The sequence below is a fragment of the Euprymna scolopes genome, chromosome 21 (assembly GCF_053919585.1).
Source record: "Euprymna scolopes isolate OS-2025 chromosome 21, ASM5391958v1, whole genome shotgun sequence".
Taxonomy (NCBI): domain Eukaryota; kingdom Metazoa; phylum Mollusca; class Cephalopoda; order Sepiida; family Sepiolidae; genus Euprymna; species Euprymna scolopes.
Genome location: NC_136502.1, coordinates 77028799 through 77048798, shown reverse-complemented (window position 1 = coordinate 77048798; position 20000 = coordinate 77028799). Strand labels below are relative to the sequence as shown.

At 33.4% G+C, this 20000-nt stretch overlaps 1 protein-coding gene and 1 pseudogene across 5 annotated transcripts in view; both read right to left on the bottom strand.

Moving 5' to 3' along the window:
• The window catches only part of LOC145242518 (protocadherin beta-2-like), a 329075-nt gene that overhangs the window by 184259 nt on the left and 124816 nt on the right, over positions 1-20000 (bottom strand). The gene's annotated exons all lie outside the window — the stretch shown is intronic.
• On the bottom strand, positions 1699-1815 carry LOC145243156 (5S ribosomal RNA; annotated as a pseudogene).

Genomic DNA, 20000 nt, shown 5'->3' with positions numbered 1-20000 from the left:
TTATAATATACTGAATTTTACTGGGTGCGTATAATTCAATAAATTTTTATATACCAATGAATTTTAAGCCAAAAAGAGATGACTTAAAATGTAAGCTACGAAATTATCATATTTCATAATTGAGCATTAATATACTGTATTAGCAAAACCAAGACTTCAAGAAAGGAATTGGTAGCAATAAAAAATGTATTTCATTATAAGTTACAATTGTTTCAAGACTGGTTGGACAATTTCCAGCATTATGGTGCTTGAAATTTTTCAAATAACCAGCCTTTCTTTAGACTTCTTAAATAAAAAACACTTTAACAATTGAACATTATTTAAAGAAATTTCCCTTAAAAAAAAAATGAAGCATGCGGAAACATTTATCCTGGACGCATCCTTTGTCAAGAGCTTATTTAAATGCGTCCAGCATAAATGTTTTCGCATGCTTCATTTCCTTTAAGGGAAATTTCATAAATAATGTGTTAAAATGTTTTTTATTCAAGAAGTCTGAAGAAAGGCTGGTTATGTAAACATTTTCAAACGCCATAATGCTTGAAATTGTCCAACCGGTCTTGAAACAATTGTAACTTACAATGAAATACACTTTCTTTGAAGTCTTGGTTTTGTTAATACAGTATATATATATATATATATATATATATATATATATATATATATATATATATACACTATATATATATTCTATATATATACACACACTATATATATATATATATATATATATATATATATATATATACTACGTGGCAGTTTTAGTATTTTAGAATTGCTCTACAGTTTTACCGCTCACTTTCGAGCAAATTTCAAACAATTATTACAGTTTATAGATCACCTTCTCAGCAATATGCTGATAAAGAAATGTTCAATTTTCATTCAGTAAAAAAAAAGTTATGATGAATTTTCTGCTGTTCAAAATCGTAAAAATATGTAAGGAGGTGAGCGACGCTTTTTATGACTGGTTTCCATAGCAACCCCATTGCTTTATCGACTACTGTTACTACTGATTCACTGCCGTCTCGAAAAGAGAAGTAACAAATGAAACAGAGAATTAAAACATGAAGAGAGATAATGAGGGGGATTTTATTGAAAGCAGACGAGTGCCGTACATTGTTATTACATATGTATTTATGGGGGAAAAATATGACTCAAACTGAACAAAGAATTTATTGTAAGCCTTGAAAAATCATGGATTACAATAGAAAAATGCAAACATGAAAAGTAATATGGTTAAGCTTAAACACGGAAAAGTAAAGGACTAGTTTTTAAAACTGGAAAAAAAAAGGATAAAATATTCTAGTAGAAAATATACAAAATTCAAAACTTAAAATATTGCAGTATTAACATTTTTTTAAAAATTCACTTTATAACATTATATAATCAATTCTTAATGCTGTAATATTTGAAGTTATAAATTTATTATATTTTTTACTAGAATAACTTGTCCTGTTCTTTTCCAGTTTTAATAACTAGTCCTTTACTTTTCCAAGTTTAAGCTTGTAATTGTATACATAGGGCTCCTTCAGTCTTTAATAGACTATGGATACCCACGAATGGATGCCTGCGCGTGAAATTTTGTTAGCAGGAGGTGCGCAATCTCCAACCACACCTCTCCTGAGTCGACATTGTTAGATACCAGCGGCAACTGGTGTATGTACAGGACGACTGGAAACAAATGCCGAGATAAGCGGAGAGCACATACAGCGCCTAGAATTCCCAAATGGTCACCCATCTGGGACTAACCAGGCTCAACGTTGCTTAACTTCGGTGATCTGACGAGAACCGGTGTGTCAACGCGATTATGCCGTGTGTGTGTGTGTGTGTGTGTGTGTGTGTGTGTATACTTAACATAATTAAATCCTTCTTAGATAAGAGAAAAATCCAGGTTGTCCTCGACGGTCGTACATCTAAACAATATGATATAAATGCGGGGGTGCCCCAGGGTTCTATCCTTGGACCTCTATTGTTCCTGATATTCATAAATGACCTCCCCGACAACATTGCCTCTGAGATGGGTATATATGCTGATTACACTACACTCTATGGCAGGCACGACAGGAAGACGAATGAACACATTTCTAAAGAAATGGCAGAAACACTAGAGGAAGACCTCCAATCTGTAGTGGAATGGGGACAAAAGTGGTTGGTCGCGTCCAATGCTGCCAAGACTAAACTAGTTTCATTCAATAATTACAAGAAACCCTCTCTACCACCCATAGCAATGGCCAACGACTCTTTATCTGAGAGTCCATCTTTCAAACTCCTTGGCCTAACGTTCACAGGAAACATGAGTTGGAACAATTACATTGAAGGCATTGCCAGGGCCGCTGCAAAAAAGGTGGGCTCTCTCTACCGTGCTAGAAAACTACTAACACCCGAAAGTATCCTGTACCTCTATAAGGCCACCATTCGCCCATGTATGGAGTATTGCTGCCACATCTGGGCTGGTGCATCTGCTACTAGTCTCTGGCTCCTTGACAAGGTTCAAAAGAGAGTCGCAAACCTGATAGACCCTGAACTGGCATCTAAGCTTCAGCCTCTGTCCCATCGACGAAATGTTGCATCCCTCTGCCTTTTCTACAAGTATTTTAGTGGTGAATGCTCTGACGAACTGCAATCACTTGTGCCCCCACGACGTGAGCACCCTCGACAAACCCGACAGGCTGCTAAATCCTACCCCCACACTGTAGAGATCCCTAGATGTAAAAGAGCTTTTTACTCCAATAGTTTCTTCCCCAGAACCGCTAGACTCTGGAATTCCATTCCAGGTCCCTGCTTCCCCAACAGTACTGACGTGCAGAAGTTCAAGTGTAACGTGAACCGACACCTTGCTGCCCGAATCCCTACATAGTACCCCTGTAGTTGTTGCCCCTGTTAGTAGCCCCCTACACCAAAGTGGCAATTTGCCTTGTTTGGGGTGAAAATGTAATAAAATATATATATATATATATATATATATATATATATATATATATATATATATATATATACATACATACATATATATATATATATATATATATATATATATATATATATATATATATATATATATAAGTACATTACGTTAATGGTACGAACGATAACTGTAACCGTACACGTACGCGTTTTAACAACCTATAATCTAAAAGCAAACAAAAGAACAAAACAAAGCATTTTTGTGCTTTTCTATATATAGCTTTACTAAATAGACAACCGGTCGTTGGAATTAATCGGTGGAACACCGGGATGTAAGCTTTCCACATCTAGAGTATTCTACTTAACCTTTCTATGGAATATTTTTTAAATTAGACCGCTTGAAAAAGGATATCGAAATCGCTACTTCCGCACGTCTTTCTTTTGCAGGTCAATACTTCGTTATAAAATATCTGACAATAATAATGGCCTACAATGATTTATTTGTGAACATCAAACACTTTTCTATTTTTTTTTTTAGTTACGGCATCATCTAATGAGCGATCATATTGTACTTTTGCCCAGCACTCGTTAACACATGCAAACGTCTAATAATAATATTCAACCAACAGTGGGAGTTGCGCATATATATAGTCAAATAAAATATCAAAAACAAGGGAAATAACTCTGTCACATAATACTTTTTACATACTGGAGAAATTAGATTTGAATTGTTATTAGGAGCGATTTTATTTCTCTTGTGATATGTTACTAACAAACTTGTTTCTTTTGACATAACGGATATTAGTGCTAAGTAATAGTTAGTTCTAAGTGGCCGTCTTCTGAAGGTTGAAGGTTCAATACTCAGGATCCCCAGATATAAACGGAGCTTTTCTTGGCCTCGCCAGAAAGCAAGTAAATAGTGACTCATTGTTTTTGAGGTGATAACAATTGGCCTTAAAACGGTCGTTTATGATACGAGCATATACGAAAATATTATAATTAGTCCACGGCAAGAAAGTCTGAAGAGTGTTGTCGAAAAAACACTTCCATCAACCACACGCAGGATGAAACGCCCAGACGTAGTGCCCGTCATATCTGCAGGTTCCTATCGTGTGTGTGTTTGTGTGTGTGTGTGTACGTGAGTGTGTGATTTTAAACCATTTTCGAAGAGGTGAGATGTTTTGATTCTTACTAGTATGAATCGAAAGTTTGGTGCGATCTCGACAAATGAAAGAAGCCAGGAAGTCCGGCATTTGCGCAGAGAGTAAGAGGATGGCCGGTGTTGAAAATCCAAAGAATTGGACAACGCTTGAGGTGAGAAGGGAAATTAGAAGGTATTGATGTACCCCCCTCTCTCTCTTTATATATATATATATATATATATATATATATATATATATATATATATATATATATATATATATATATATATATTGTTTACTGTTTTTTGGAAAGAATTCCATCTAAGTGCTCGATTACAAAGACCAATTTCAATGTAAGAGCTTAATATTTATTTATTAAACACTGTACAGAAGGTGAGAAAAACATTGGTACCGTCGGTTTCAAGCCTAACACAAGGGGGACTAGTTTATTGTAAATAATGTTAGGCTCTCGTAAACCATATTGTTTCTGTTTATCTTTCTGAAAACAATATGACTGACGAGAGCCTAACATTATTTACCATAAACAGACCCCCCCATATTGTAGGCTTGAAACCGACGGTAACAATCTATTTCTTTTCTTCCGTTCAGTGTTATATATATATATATATATATATATATATATATATATATATATATATATATATATGAATGGTTGTACTGTTTCCTAGATGTAAATTCACTAACACTTTTGTGTTTATTAAAAAGTTCTCGATGAATGAACAGATCGTATTTATAATATGTTTATTTATACAAGCATTATTGGCTACATATATGCATACATGCTTCTGCTGAGATATTTAGCGTACTAAAGAGTACTTCATGAATGCCATTCCAGAAGTACTCTCGCTCTGCCGACCTGACAATGCCGAATCTCCCACTAGAGGTCTCAGCAAAAACATGTATGCACATATGTAGCCAACAGTGTTTGTATAAATAAACAAACAAACGCACACACATATATGAACATTTTTGTTTTATAAACTAAAATAATTCTGGAATTCTCGTGGTTGATACTTATCTGCATAATATACTTTTTCTGTAAAAAATTATTCTCTACCAATAAGATATTTTAATTTTACAGATAAACATACGCCCAATAATTAGCAGGTTATATCAATTAGGTTTCATATATTAATGATATACCATTCGGAATCTTCGAAATAGTAATTAGAATTTCAAATATTGAAATCGTATTCTGGAAATAAATATTCAACATGTACACACTTTTCCGATATACAGTTTATGTCATTATCAAAATTAGATTTTATTCAATTTTCTAATAGATAAAAAATTCGCCTCATCGGCATACTAATATTTATTCATGAGAAAATAAGGACATATTATACGAAGTATGACGATATACCAGAAATGATAAAAACAAAAAAAGCATTCCTTCAGTCAAGAGAAACACAAGGTTAGTATCAAATTATTCTTGCCGCTCCAACCGCCTATATCCATGACAAATAGCACTCTACCTGAGAATTCTACCTTCAAACTCCCCGGTCTAACATTTGCGGGAAATATGAACTAGAACAAATACATAGGGGGCATTGCAAAGGCTGCTACAAAGAAGGTGGGTTTTATCTATCGAGGAAGAAAACTACTCACGCCTGAGAGTATCCTGTACCTTTACATTCGCCCATGCAAGGAGTATTTTTGCCACATCTGAGCTGGTGCATCTGCCACTAGACTCTCCCTCTTAAATAAATTCCCCCAAAAAGAGTTGTCAATCGAATCGGTCCCACTATCAACTAAGCCCTAGCCCCTGTCTCATCGCTGCAATGTTGTATCTCTGTGCCTGTTTTACAAATATTTTAATGGAATGTGTTCTGATGAACTTGTCTCGCTTGTATCCCCTCGACGTACATATCCTCGACAAACCCGCTTAGCAATAAGATCTCATCCCTTCACTGTTGTTGTCTCTAAATTCTAGAAAGCTTTCTATTCTAATAGTTTTTTTTTTCCTCGAAGGGCTAGACTTTGGAATTCCTTTCCTGTTGCCTGCATCCCTGGCTCTACTGATATGCAGAAGTTTAAATGTAACATAAACAAATATCTTGTTAATCTTTCTTAGACATGGCCCCAAATAGTAGCCCTTTATTTCCAAGTGGCGATATGCTTTGTAAGGGGTGAACATGAGCAAAATATATATATATATATATATATATATATATATATATATATATATATATATATATCTTTTTAAAGATTTCCCCCCCCCAAAAAAAGAAAGAAGATATCAATCAGCATTGTGTCTTCAGAATTAAGGATGCCGGATATATTTTTCATTAAACAATTCAACATACAGCAACAATGCATCAAAATTAACGTAGAGGTTAGTACAAATAATGTGTGGTGAGAACGAACTATGGTTGTTAACTAGTTTCTAGTGCGTGGGCAAACTAGTGCGCTCAGGGTTCATTTGGGAATCGTTTCTGATGGTGCTCGAACGTGGACGGTAAAAGGCCTAACTAGGGTGGATAGATTCAAAAGTGGCTAGATGGTCTCTGTCGAATTCGAGCAAATATGTAATCGATATGCAACTGCTTTCTATATACAAAAAAATAACAAAAAAAAAAGTTTAATTTAATTTTGCTGGGAAAAAATCAGAAAAAGATGGTCAATATGTAAAGCATGCATAGTCCTCTGTGCGTACATAATGAACGAGGCATAAAAAGATGACTACGTTCAGCATTTGCCGCCCACCCCTCAATTAGCCTCAAAAGTCCCCAAGGGACGTCAAATCCTGGTGAAAATGAACAAACAGGTCAGTTTTAGGCTTTAACATATGGAAATTTTAGTTCTGCACCAAGCAAAAGCAAAAATAAAAAAAAAAGAAATGACTAAGTCCACCCTTTGCCCCCCCTATTTAGCCCCCCTCCAATTCCCAAGGCCTTAACATATTTAAACTCGAGTTCAGTTCCATTCAAAACTGCTAAATAGGCATACACAGAAAATTTGAGACAAAAATGGTAAAATAGTTTTAAAAAAATGGAGTGTTTTTATTAGCCCTGAAAGAGCCCCTGGGTCACACCCAAGAGTTATCGCGAAGTATAGACAAACAAAATTATATAGAAATCAGTTATTTACAACTTTTTAGAAAGTTTTATAAAAATCCAAAGCATCAATTTTTTTTTTTATGAGCACAAAAGTGTCAATTTTAGCCATTTTAACCCGAAAGGCATCCCCAGAGGTACAACAGGAGTTTTCCGGGGGAATCCGTTCTGTTACAATTTTACTCATATCATGTTCAATGTTTGTGCAGAATTTTACAAAATTACAAGGCGTAGTTATTGAGAAAAGTGCGGACAGACGAACAGACGGACGGAGAAGGGTTAATTTAAACAATATTCTGTAAAGTTATTTAAAAAGAAACTATAATCTTGAGTATTCTTTATCTTTTCTCTTCTATCTATCTTTCTTTCTATTCTATCTTCTATCTATCTATTCTATCTATCTATCTATCTTCTTCTATCTATCTATCTATCTATCTATCTTTTCTTCTATCTTCTTCTTTATTTTATATATATATATATATATATATATATATAAATAAAATGAACTCATTTTTTCCCCTCCGACTTTAACGTTTATAGGACTGCACCTGTATACATTTGGTGCAGCCGTATCATTCACAAACTGAATCACGACATCTGCCGTATGTTATAGGGTTATTACATATCCAGTATCTCGCTGATCAGAGTTTCCTATATTCTGTCTGGTGAGAGTCCACTGTAAAAATCGGTTACATTAAATGGAAATAGTAAAGTAAACTCTCTCTAACAAATTCATCCTACCACCGCCACTCACTTACACCGTTCCAGACCGGCCACAGGAGACATTTAAAACCGACCACCGGTTAGAATTTATCTAAAAACTGGACTGGACTTACGCTGAAACGAACCACGCTTACTTTTCCATTGGTTAGCATAAAACATAAACACAATTTATAAAGCATTTATTATAATAAAATTAGATTCAAACAGAACACAATCCGTTACCTGGAATTCAATTCACAATTACATTACTTCGATTTCGTTATAACCCGCGTGGTTAGAGTTTAATGAAAACCTGAATTGACATTTACGTGAAACGCACCAAACTTACTTACACAAACACAACTTCCGTTTCGCTCTTTCCTTACGTGCTTTTTTTCTTTCTTTCTTTCTTACCTTTCGTTGTCTTTTTGCTTTATGGGTGATGGTGGTGGGGGTACTTCCCTATGTTTATCTTTCTTTCCATAAACATAAACACAAACTAAACGCTATACTGCGATTTACGCTACGGCATGTTTCACATCGTCACATTTTCATTTTCTTTTGTTGTGCTGATGGTGGTGGGGGGACTACTTTCCTATGTTTTCAGTCTACACGATATTTCACTTTTGTAAAGCTATTTCTTACCAAACTTCCTTCATAATCTTTCCTTTCGGTCTTTCCTTCTTTCTTTCTTTTCTCTCCATTTTCTGCTCTTTCCATTGTTAAAACGAAACGAAACAACCTGATATTCCAGGTTTTACTTACACTCTATCACTCTACGACTATTACTTGTGTATCCAACTCTATTTGTGCCACGTTCCTTTACTTTTTCACCGTACCACTTACCAGCCGACATTCACGTACATGGACTTCCCTTTTTGTTCTTTTTCTTGGGGGCCGGTTTACGTTACTACACGTTAGCCATGGATCGGGCGATCGCTGTCAGACGTCACGATAATACGACTTCTTTTTCTTTTTTTTTACTTTTATTAAAAAAGAAAAAAAATCAATTGAAAATACTTTCAAACATAAAGTAAACTGATTCATGTAAGTAAAAAAAGTAGCATTTATTGCCTTTGGTAATAATTATTTATTGCTTATTTGTTTTGTTTTTCACCTTTTTTTCGACTAACCATTCTTAAATCTCACTATAAAATCGATTTTTCCAAGTACATTTTAGGTGGGGGGGGCCATTCCAACCTCCGAAGGGGGTTTGTATTACTGTACACATAGATTCGAAAAAGTTGTCAAAAAAAAAACAAATATATAACAAATAAATGTTATCAAAGCCAAGATAAGTTACTTTTCTGCCAAACTGGATATATTTTGCGTGTTTTTATTCAATGTAACATATTTATTCAGCTCGAAAACCATAGAGTGTTTACCGATGTATTCGAAAATTCAAGATGGCGTCTCACACCCTCTTTAACACCGTAAGTATAGAAAAAGGTGTTATAAATAAAAAACTATACAAAATACTATTAAAAACACGCCGAATATATGTCAACCTATGTCACATTAACATGTATTGAGCGAGTTTTTAACAGTATTTTATTAGGTTTTTTATTTATAACATCTTTTCCCAAACTTACCGTGTTAAAGAGAGAATCAGACTACATCTTGAATGTTCCAATACATCGGTAAACACTACATAGTTTTCCAGCTAAATAAACATGTTACATTGAATAAAAACACGAAAATATATCAAGTTAGGTAGAAGAGTAACTTATCTTGCCTTTGATAACATTTATTTGTTATATATTTGTTTGTTGACAACTTTTTCGAATCTATGTGTACAGTAATACAAACCCATAGTGAGAAAACACGGAACATTATGGAGTTTTTTTGGGGGGAGAATTAGCGATTTTGGAAAATTTCAGACGATTAGTTAAAAATCTAGCGATTATTTCCCTTTCGTTATAAACTTTTTTTAAAAAAATTTCTTTGTTTAATAAATACTTTGTGGGGTTTGTATTACTCTACACATAGATTCGAAAAAGTTGTCCAAAAAGAAATATATAACAAATAAATGTTATCAAAGGCAAGATAAGTTACTTTTCTACTAAACTGGATATATTTTTCGTGTTTTTATTCAATGTAACATGTTTATTCAGCTCGAAAACCATACAGTGTTTACCGATGTATTGGAACATTCAAGATGGCGTCTGATTCTCTCTTTAACACGATAAGTGTGGGAAAAGATGTTATAAATTTTGTATAGTTTTTTATTTATAACACCTTTTTCCATACTTACGGTGTTAAAGAGGGTGTGAGACGCCATCTTGAATTTTCGAATACATCGGTAAACACTGTATGGTTTTCGAGCTGAATAACTATGTTACATTGAATAAAAACACGAAAAATATATATATCCAGTTTGGCAGAAAAGTAACTTATCTTGGCTTTGATAACATTTATTTGTTATATATTTGTTTTTTTTTGACAACTTTTTCGAATCTATGTGTACAGTAATACAAACACCCATTTTGTGTTTTATATACATAAAGTACAATTGTTGAATGTTACTGTTTTGATTATATTCGTTGGAGGGGGGGCAATTAAAAAATTAAGAAAGATTAAAATGAAGCGAAATTTAAGTTTCCGTTCCATTTTTACAACAACCGTAAAACAGTGCATACTCAGCAAGTTTTATCGTAATTTATAAGCATATTGAAACACTAAATCAACATTTTATTTATTTTTTTGCATAATTAATGATGGAAGTATTTTTCTGTTTATTTTCTTAACATCTGTTAAAAAAAATAAATAATTTGTACATTCTCTTGAAAAAAAGAATCAAACTTTTCTCTACTTTCACATGTGTTCCATTTTAACAAACTGAGCCACAGCAACGCGTGGCCGGGTACAGCTAGTGTTGGAATAATTTCAAATCAACAAAAAGCATACGGTATGTGATAAGAGTTTGTAACCAAAAGTAGCAATAGTCAGCAGATGATAATTGCATTTTTATTCAGCGTCAGTGAGATTTCTACCGTTGAGTATTTGTTTTTAATTATATAACTTTTCGAAAAATATTTAGAGTACAAATAGTGTGTGTGAGGCCATATATTTTTTGTTAATAAATGGCAGCGAAGAACGTTAATTTATTTCTAATAACATGGTGCAATGATAACTGACGAGAATTGACTAGTCAGAATCAAAGTTTGATATTTCAACTTAAATGCAACGTGGGTAGTACTATTGTGAGCCGGTAAAGATTAGGAAGAAATACATAACTCAGTATAACTAAAAATATGCAATTCTAAATTTTTGAGATGAGATGTGAATACTTGTGTTATGTTGAGTAACCGGACTATTATTCTCATCTTAGGTGTTATTAACACAACGTTTCAGTCGCTGAAACCTGCGGCCTTCTTCGGGTGTAGAAAACATGCTTCTTTTCCTACTAAGGAAAAAGAGGGTTGGCTCTACATTACAAGAATTCGGACCATTTGCTTGAGGGTGGGTCCATATATCATAAAGAAGGTTCAATCATTAGAAATCACTAAGATATTTGTTAAAGGTTTTTCTATGGCTCAATTTTCGAGATATCTATACTAATTCTTAATATTAGTGAAGAAAAAGTGTTTTACGAAACAGGGGAGCGATACCCATGCGAATTTTTGTTAAAAAAACACGATGTAAAGGAGATACTCTAAGAAGAAAAAAAGACTTATTTGTTATTGTGAAGTTAACTTTCTTGGGATGGGCATATACTATGTTTTCTTTTTCTGTGATTCTCTAATAAGAAGCATCCAAACGCAACTTAGGTTTTTGCTGGGGTGACTAACGGTGTCATTACAACTAAAAATATATTGAAAAGAAAAGTAAACGCAACAAATGAAAATAGTTTTTAAAAATATTTTACAAATATTTTAACGTTCATAAAATTTTATCCATGGGCACGTGTTTCTGGGTTCACTCTTCATTAGCATAGATCGAACCCCCCCCACACACACACACATACGCACACATCTATCTATCTATCTATCTATCTATCTATATATATATATGCATATATATATATATATATATATATATAACAGTTAAGATAATAAAGCGTAAGATTATATAAGAAATTTATTACATCATCCAGTCAATAAGGGTTACAGAAATAGAAGTAAGGGAGAACACACTTTGGATCATGGCATTTCGAAGTTAAATGCTTTCCGTCAGAAAAAGAGAAAAATCTGGCATTATACAAAAGTAAAGATAAAAAAACAACACTAACTTTAAAAACATTCAGATTAAAATTGGAAAAACATTATATTATAGGAGCGATATGATGGGGTAAAAGAGAGAAGGGGCAGATAAAAGCAATAGATGATAAAAATATATAAAACAATATATAAGAAAATGAAATAGTAAGAAAATATATTTTTTAATTTATAAAAATATTAATTTTTTAAAACCTTTAAAAATTACATATACATGTAAATTATATATATATATATATATATATATATATATATATATATATATATATATATATATATATATATATATATATATATATACTAGTAAGTTATAAAATATATATGACAATTAAGCTACACAGAATATTCCGTGTTTCATCCACGCTAGGATTCATCAGGCTTATGCAAGGATTTTGTGGTTGTCTCGCGTTTTTATATACACACCTTCCATTGATATTTTAGTTAGCCAATCAGCCTTCTAGTTTCCCCCGCACCCTTTCTAATTAGCCAATGAGCAGACATTTACACGACAAAGGCCCAGCTGATCTCCGGTTCACCCGTTCCTTTGTGTGCGCTATTTTAGCGGGGACCGTAGATATCAAGTGTCCTGACCTATTTTTAACCTAGATTAAATGCTTTTTGTTTTTTTTTGTTAGTTTATGTATGTATATATATATATATATATATATATATATATATATATATGATTTTATTTGTTTATTTTCTATTGTTATTTTTTAAATTATTTTGTATCGCTATCCTAGAGTAAAGTTTCTCCTGTGAACACAGTTGTTCGCTATTTCTCTCCTACAGTTTAATAGATGTTGGGGTTCTTTAAAGTATAGGATAGCAAATTTATATATATATATATATATATATATATATATATATATATATATATATATATATATAAACTAACAAAACATATTTAACCTAGGAAACTCGGAATATTCTGTGTAGCTTAATCGCCATACATATTTTATAACTTACTAACTAGCTTTACCTACGTATTGAGCAATGTTGAAGTAAATACTTAACGTTTACGCATAAATTTATACTTTCGTATATTAGTTTATGTGATTAAATTAAGTAGTCTCCAACGAAACCCGTGTAATTATTAAAGAGTGCTCAATGCAAGAAAGAGCTGGTAGTAAGCCTGTTTATTATACAGACATTATTGATTGCATATGCGCATACATGCTTCAGTGGAATCCCAATTCAAGGATTAAACTTCATGAAACCAAAAAAGAATCAATATGTATGTATGCACATATGTAACCAATAATGTTTGTATAATATATATATATATATATATATATATATATATATATATATATATATATATATATATATATATATATATATATATATATATATACACTATGAGCTATGTCATTAATAATAATAATTAATTTCCAAGAAAAATTACTGCGGAGATTTAGATAAAATGAATTGGAACGAACATAGCAATGTCAAAAGTGAAATGATTTAAATCTAAAAAAAAAAGAACTTTTAAGAAGTGCAACATTTCAAACAATACAAATAGGTGAAGTGACTTTGACAAATCGAAGTGAATCATTTAACGTAAAGAAGACATGAAACAATTTAAGTAAAGAAATAAAAACGATAGAAAGAATGAAGGAAAGGCAACTAAGAAGACGAAAAAAAGAAAACAAACAAACAAACAAACAAAAAAAAACAATGACCGTGATAAATGCACAGGCGAGATGAGACCAGACGTTAAGACGCGTCAGAAAGGTTTTCGTCGCGAAGGAAATCGAGACGATTACGAGAAAATATCTCTTCCCCCCCTCTCTCTCTCTCTCTCTCTCTCTCTCTCTCTCTCACACACACACACACACACACACAAGGATGCGACGAAAAAGCTTATTAATCTAAACGTACAACTGGAAAAGAATAATCGTGTGATTATGAACAATTCTGAAAAAAAAAGGCAACTGCAAAGAGGAAGATGGCTGAATGCAATAAAAATGTGAAGTAACTTAAAAAGCAAATCCGTTGCTTGAAAAATGTTTGGATTATTCTACCGCTCCAGAAAGTACCTGATTCCCGGCGTAATCCTCTACTTATACAAGTGAAAAAATATGTCCTACGACGGAGTACCGATGCTACATCTGAGGAGGAGCTGAAAAGAGCGCCCTTTTCTTACATTAACCGAGTACAAAACCGTCTTTGAAATCGAATGGGACAATGGGACAAGACATTTTCACCTCCCAGCTTCATCGATTTTACAAAGAGACGTTATAAGTCCTTATCTTCGCTATGATTATTTCTCTGGCAAATACTCGACTAAGCTTTAATCTATCCCTCCATGTAAAACATTTACAGCAAGTACTCGTCTGGCTACAACAACTGTCAACAATTTCCTTTACTTATCTCTTCAAAAACAAATCTCACCTGTCTGTTTAAATGTTTGTATGTATGTATGTATGTATGTATGTATGTATGTATGCTTAAAACTTTCGGCCCTGTGATTTTCATGAGATCGGTATCGTTTTGAATCTCCACCCTTCGGACGACAAATATCGGAAAATTGGCTGAAAACATTAATTCCTTCACCCTCAACTGGGTACTTTTCTACAAGGGGGGGTCTATTTTTTTTTCGCCGAGATTTTTCGAAAGTCATCCCTCTCTTTTCGATTGCATAGCCTTAATTTAAACATTCGCCACTTTCGGTTTGGAGATGAACACAACGGCAAAGTCGTCACGTTTTTTTTTTCACGTTCTGTTCCTCCTTCGCGATACGGGTTCGAGTCTGCCTCCTACTACAATCTTTTTTTTTTTTTTGCTCAACACACACGTCCAAACACCCGAGCAACGCCGGACACCGAGGCTCGTCTCTTTTAAAACTAAACAAAAATTCCATGAGTAAACGTTCTTTCCTAAAACAGTCTGTCTGTGGGACACAATACCGGGGGTTGCTTCCCAGCTGCATATAACATGATCGTTTTCAAGCATAATGTAAATAAGTTCATGTTGAGCCACCCTTATGAATAATTAAAGCCTACCCTAGTTCTACCATTACTGATCATTACGGTGTTGCCTCATTGTTTACTTGACACTCACTAACCCTTATGCTTAGAGTGTTCCCTGGGCCTTAATAAGCAAGGGCTCTTAATTAAAAATAAGCAAACAAAATGGTAACGAAATAATTTAAATTAATATATAAAACTATCACTATCTTATCTGTATTTTTGAATTATTATTTGAATACTATATATTCCTTTAGTATATATATATATATATATATATATATATATATATATATATATATATATATATATATATATATATATACTAAAGGAATATATAGTATTCAAATAATAATTCAAAAATACATATATATATACTAAAGGAATATATAGTATTCAAATAATAATTCAAAAATACAGATAAGATAGTGATAGTTTTATATATTAATTTAAATTATTTCGTTACCATTTTGTTTGCTTATTTTTAATTGAGAGCCCTTGCTTATTAAGGCCCAGGGAACACTCTAAGCATAATATATATATATATATATATATATATATATATATATATATATATATATATATATATATATAAGTGAACGTGTCTGTCTGTCTGTCTGTTTGTCTGTGTGTCTGTGTGTCATTCTGTCTGTGTACATTTCCCTACGCAATAACTCTGTCAATTTTTAGTCTATAGACTCGAAATTTGAAATACCGGGTACTGAGATTTGGGAAAAATGTAAAACTTCAAGAAAGTTAAAAGAATGGATTTTACTTGTACAAATGGAAATTCTTTTAACTTTCTTGAAGTTTTACATTTGGATTTTACCGTCACTGGATTTTTTTATCTTCCACCAGACTATCCATTAATGTGTAATCACCTTTTTCTTTACCATATTCCCTCTGCTTAACTTATTTTGTTTTCAAGTAAGATCTTTGACTTATTTGTTGTTTCATCAAATACTTCTGCATGCAAAATCCGACCCTGGATTTTGCTAATTCCTACCCTCTGATGAGAATAGAATATTTCTTCGAAACTCCGCGGATTAAGGACTATCCATTTATCTAGTGTTTCCTTTTCAAATTAAATATGTTTTTAACTCATTTCAAAGTGTTTCTTAACATATTTCATTAACTGTTTGCTCATATTATAAGCTCTATTTCCTATTTGGTATTATCGAGCTTTTATATCTGGCTGAGATAAGTTTATAAATATTAATTCTTTAATATTTATAATTTACTTTAATTTTACCATCGTGGATCATTTTGGTAAATTCAATTGTAATTTTCATTTTATATATATATATATATATATATATATATATATATATATATATATATATATATATATATATATATATATATATATATATATATGCGAGCAAACAGTTGATAAAGCATGTTAAAAAACACTTGGAAAAAGAGTTAAAAACATATTTAATCTGAAAAGGAAACACTTGATAAGTGGATAGTCCTTAATCTGCAGAGTTTCGAAGGAAAACTTTCCTTCTCATCAGAGGGTAGGAATTAGCAAAATGCAGGATCATATTTTGCATGCAACATATATTTTGCATGCAATATATATATATATATATATATATATATATATATATATATATATATATATACATATATATATATCCATGAGGGTGTTAGAGACCAAAACTTGTCTGAGAGGGGTCACGTAATTGATACTTTCAATAAGACCTTGGAGACTTCCTTAATGTCCATTTTTATCTTATACTTAAAATGTTGTCACAAACAATAAAAATCATTTTCATTAGTTATAACTAATGTAAAGATCGGAATCGCATAAAATCAGAACACTTTCTCTGTATTTGGTATTGGAATCGAAAAATTTTGAAGTTAATTTCCGATCCCAAAAACGATTCTTTAAAACTTTTGCTATCCCTGGATTTAATAAACCGTTCCGTTCGAAATTTCCAGTTTGATAGTAATCAATTTAGAGTCCGATAAGGTATACATGAAGAAGGTCGGAGGTGACATTGACCGCAAACGTTGTGGAAATAACACTGAAGATGAAAACAATGGTCCGAAGAATTGAAATAATACAAACGTTTTGTTGTTGTTTAAAACTCGATTTTCAATTGCTGGTACTAGTGATAAATATTTAATTTTAAACTACTAGTGAAGCTAAAATTAATGAATTAAAATATTGATGAATTTAGGTAAAAATTACACAGGTACAATGTTATGAATGAATAAATAGGTAAAAAATGGCACGTGGAAAATATAAATGAAATTTCACTGTGATTTTATAAAAATATTGGATACAATGTATAAATGGGAAACCATTAAGAAAGTTGTCAAACCAAAAAAGAAAATTATATCTGTATTTAAAATTACGAGGAGGATTCTAAGCAAAATCCCACCTGACCCTAAAAATGAAATTCGAATTTTAGGCGATTTTAGAACTGGAATCATAATCAGTATCAGAAATTGTATCGGTATCAGAAATTTAGAACAGACACAACAGAATCAGGACAAATATTTGAATCGTCCTTTCCACTAGTTATAATATATCTATATCTATCTATCTGTATATGTATAAAAGAGAAAGTGTCTGTGTGTGTGCCTGTGTGTCTGTCTGTGTGTGTACATTTCCCTGTTTTGGGAGGCGGAGATCCGGCATTCGGACAACATGACCAGTCCATCTGAGCTGGCGTTGAGCAACAGTAGCGGTGATAGTGGGAATGTCAGCCTCACTCAGGACGCTGGTGTTGGTGCGTCGGTCCTTCCAACTAATTCTGAGGATTTTTCGGAGGCATCTTTGATGGTACGTCTCCAGGGTTTTAACGTGCCTCCTGTATGTGGTCCAGGTCTCCGATCCATAGAGAAGAGTGGGCAGCAAGACAGCTTTATATACCATGATTTTGGTCTTTGCCAGAAGGTCACGGTTCTCAAATACTCTCTTCCTTAGCCTTGAGAAAGCCCCACTGGCACAGCTGAGACGGTGTTGTATTTCATCATCTATGTTGGCTTTTGATGATAGGATGCTGCCTAGGTATGGGAAGTGGTCCACATTTTCCAGTCTAGCGTTGTCGATGGAGATGTTTGGGGGTGAGACTGGAGTACTGTTTGGTGGTGATTGATGGAGGATTTGGGTTTTTTTTTCTCAGCTTGTTGAGGGAAAGCGTGCCCAGGGTGGCCAAAAGATGAGGTATAAGGACAACATCAAAGCAAATCTAAAGCGGTTTCACATGGACCTTGAGACATGGGAGGACGTGGCTGGGAGCAGGTTGGCATGGAGGAGCGCTGTCCACGAAGGTGCTGCGCTTTATAGTAGTGACCTAAATCAAGCTGCTGAGGATAAACGCAAACACAGAAAGGACAGATTATCAACCAGACACACCCAACCCCACCCCACCACCACTACCTTTATCTGCCCAAATTGCACAAGACAAATTGGGTCTAGGATTGGGCTCTATGCTCACCTGAGGACCCACAGAAGCTACAACGGAGGACAGTCTTACTCGGACACGAGTGACCGCCGATGATGATGGTACATTTCCCTACGCAATAACTCTGTCAATTTTATATCTACATACTCGAAATTTGATATACAGGGTACTGAGATTCGAAAAAATCGATGTGATAGGTTTTCAGCCAGAAATTTGGCTGTTAAGGGGTCAAAGTTTAACCATTTGACTTTTGAGAACTCTACCAAACTCCTCCGACAATTTGGGGTCTAAACACTTTAAATTTTAGATATATGTTCCTTGGACATGGATCTAACTTAATAACTTGATTTGAGTCCAAAACAATAAATGTTAAGAGGTTATAATAGGGGTCAAAGTTTAAAAAATTGACCGCTTTTTTTTCTTTTGCTAAACATACACCTCCAAACATCCGGGCAACGCCGGGCTGAAATGCTAGTATATCTATAAAAGTGAAAGTGTCTGTGTGTGTGTGTGCGTGTGTCTGTGTACATTTCCCTACGCAATAACTTCGTCAATTTTAAGTCTATAGACTCGAAATTTGATATACAGGGTACTGAGATTTGGAAAAATCGATATGATCGGTTTTCGGCCAGAAATTTTGCGATTAACAGGTCAAAGTTCAACGTTTTGACCTTTAAAAACTCTACCAAACTCCTCCGACAATTTTGGGTCTAAACACTTGGAATTTTAGATATATGTTCCTTAGACATGGATCTAACTTAATAACTTGATTTGAACCCTAAACAATAAATCATAAGTGGTCATAACAGGGGTCAAAGTTAAAAAAAAATGACTTTTTTTCTGCTCAGCATGCACTTCAAAACACCCTGACAACGCCGGGCACTCATGCTCGTATATCTATAAAAGTGTCTGTGTGTCTGTCTGTGTAGCTGTCTGTGTACATTTCCTTACACAAATAACTCTGTCAATTTTCAATCTACAGACTCGAAATTTGATATACAGTGTACTGAGATTTGGGAAAATCTTTGAAATTTTGCGATTAAGAGGTCAAAGTTCAACGATTTGACCTTTGAGAACTCTACCAAACTTCTCCACCAATTTTGGGTCTAAACACGTGATATTGTCAGTCTACAAACTCGAAATTTGATATATAGGGTACTGAGATTTGGATTTTTGCAATCCGTTTTCTGTCAAAAAATTGGCCGTAAAGGGGTGAAAGTTCAACGATTTGACCTTTAAGAACTTTAATAAACTCCACCTCCAATTTTGGGTTGAAACACTGGAAATTTTAGATATAGGTTTCTTGAACATGGATCGAACTTAATAGCTCGATTTGAGCCCCATTTAATAAATATTAAGGGGTCATGATAGAGGTCAAAATTAAAAAAAATTGACCTTTGCGGTCTCTACCAAATTACTAAAGACAATTTCTGGTCTAAACATTTGCAATTTTACATAAAGGGTATTCAGAGATAGGACAAACTTTATAATCGGTTTGGGTCGAAAATTTGAGCTGCAAATATATAAATGTATGTATGTTTTGATATCTGCCTAAAACTTTCGATAG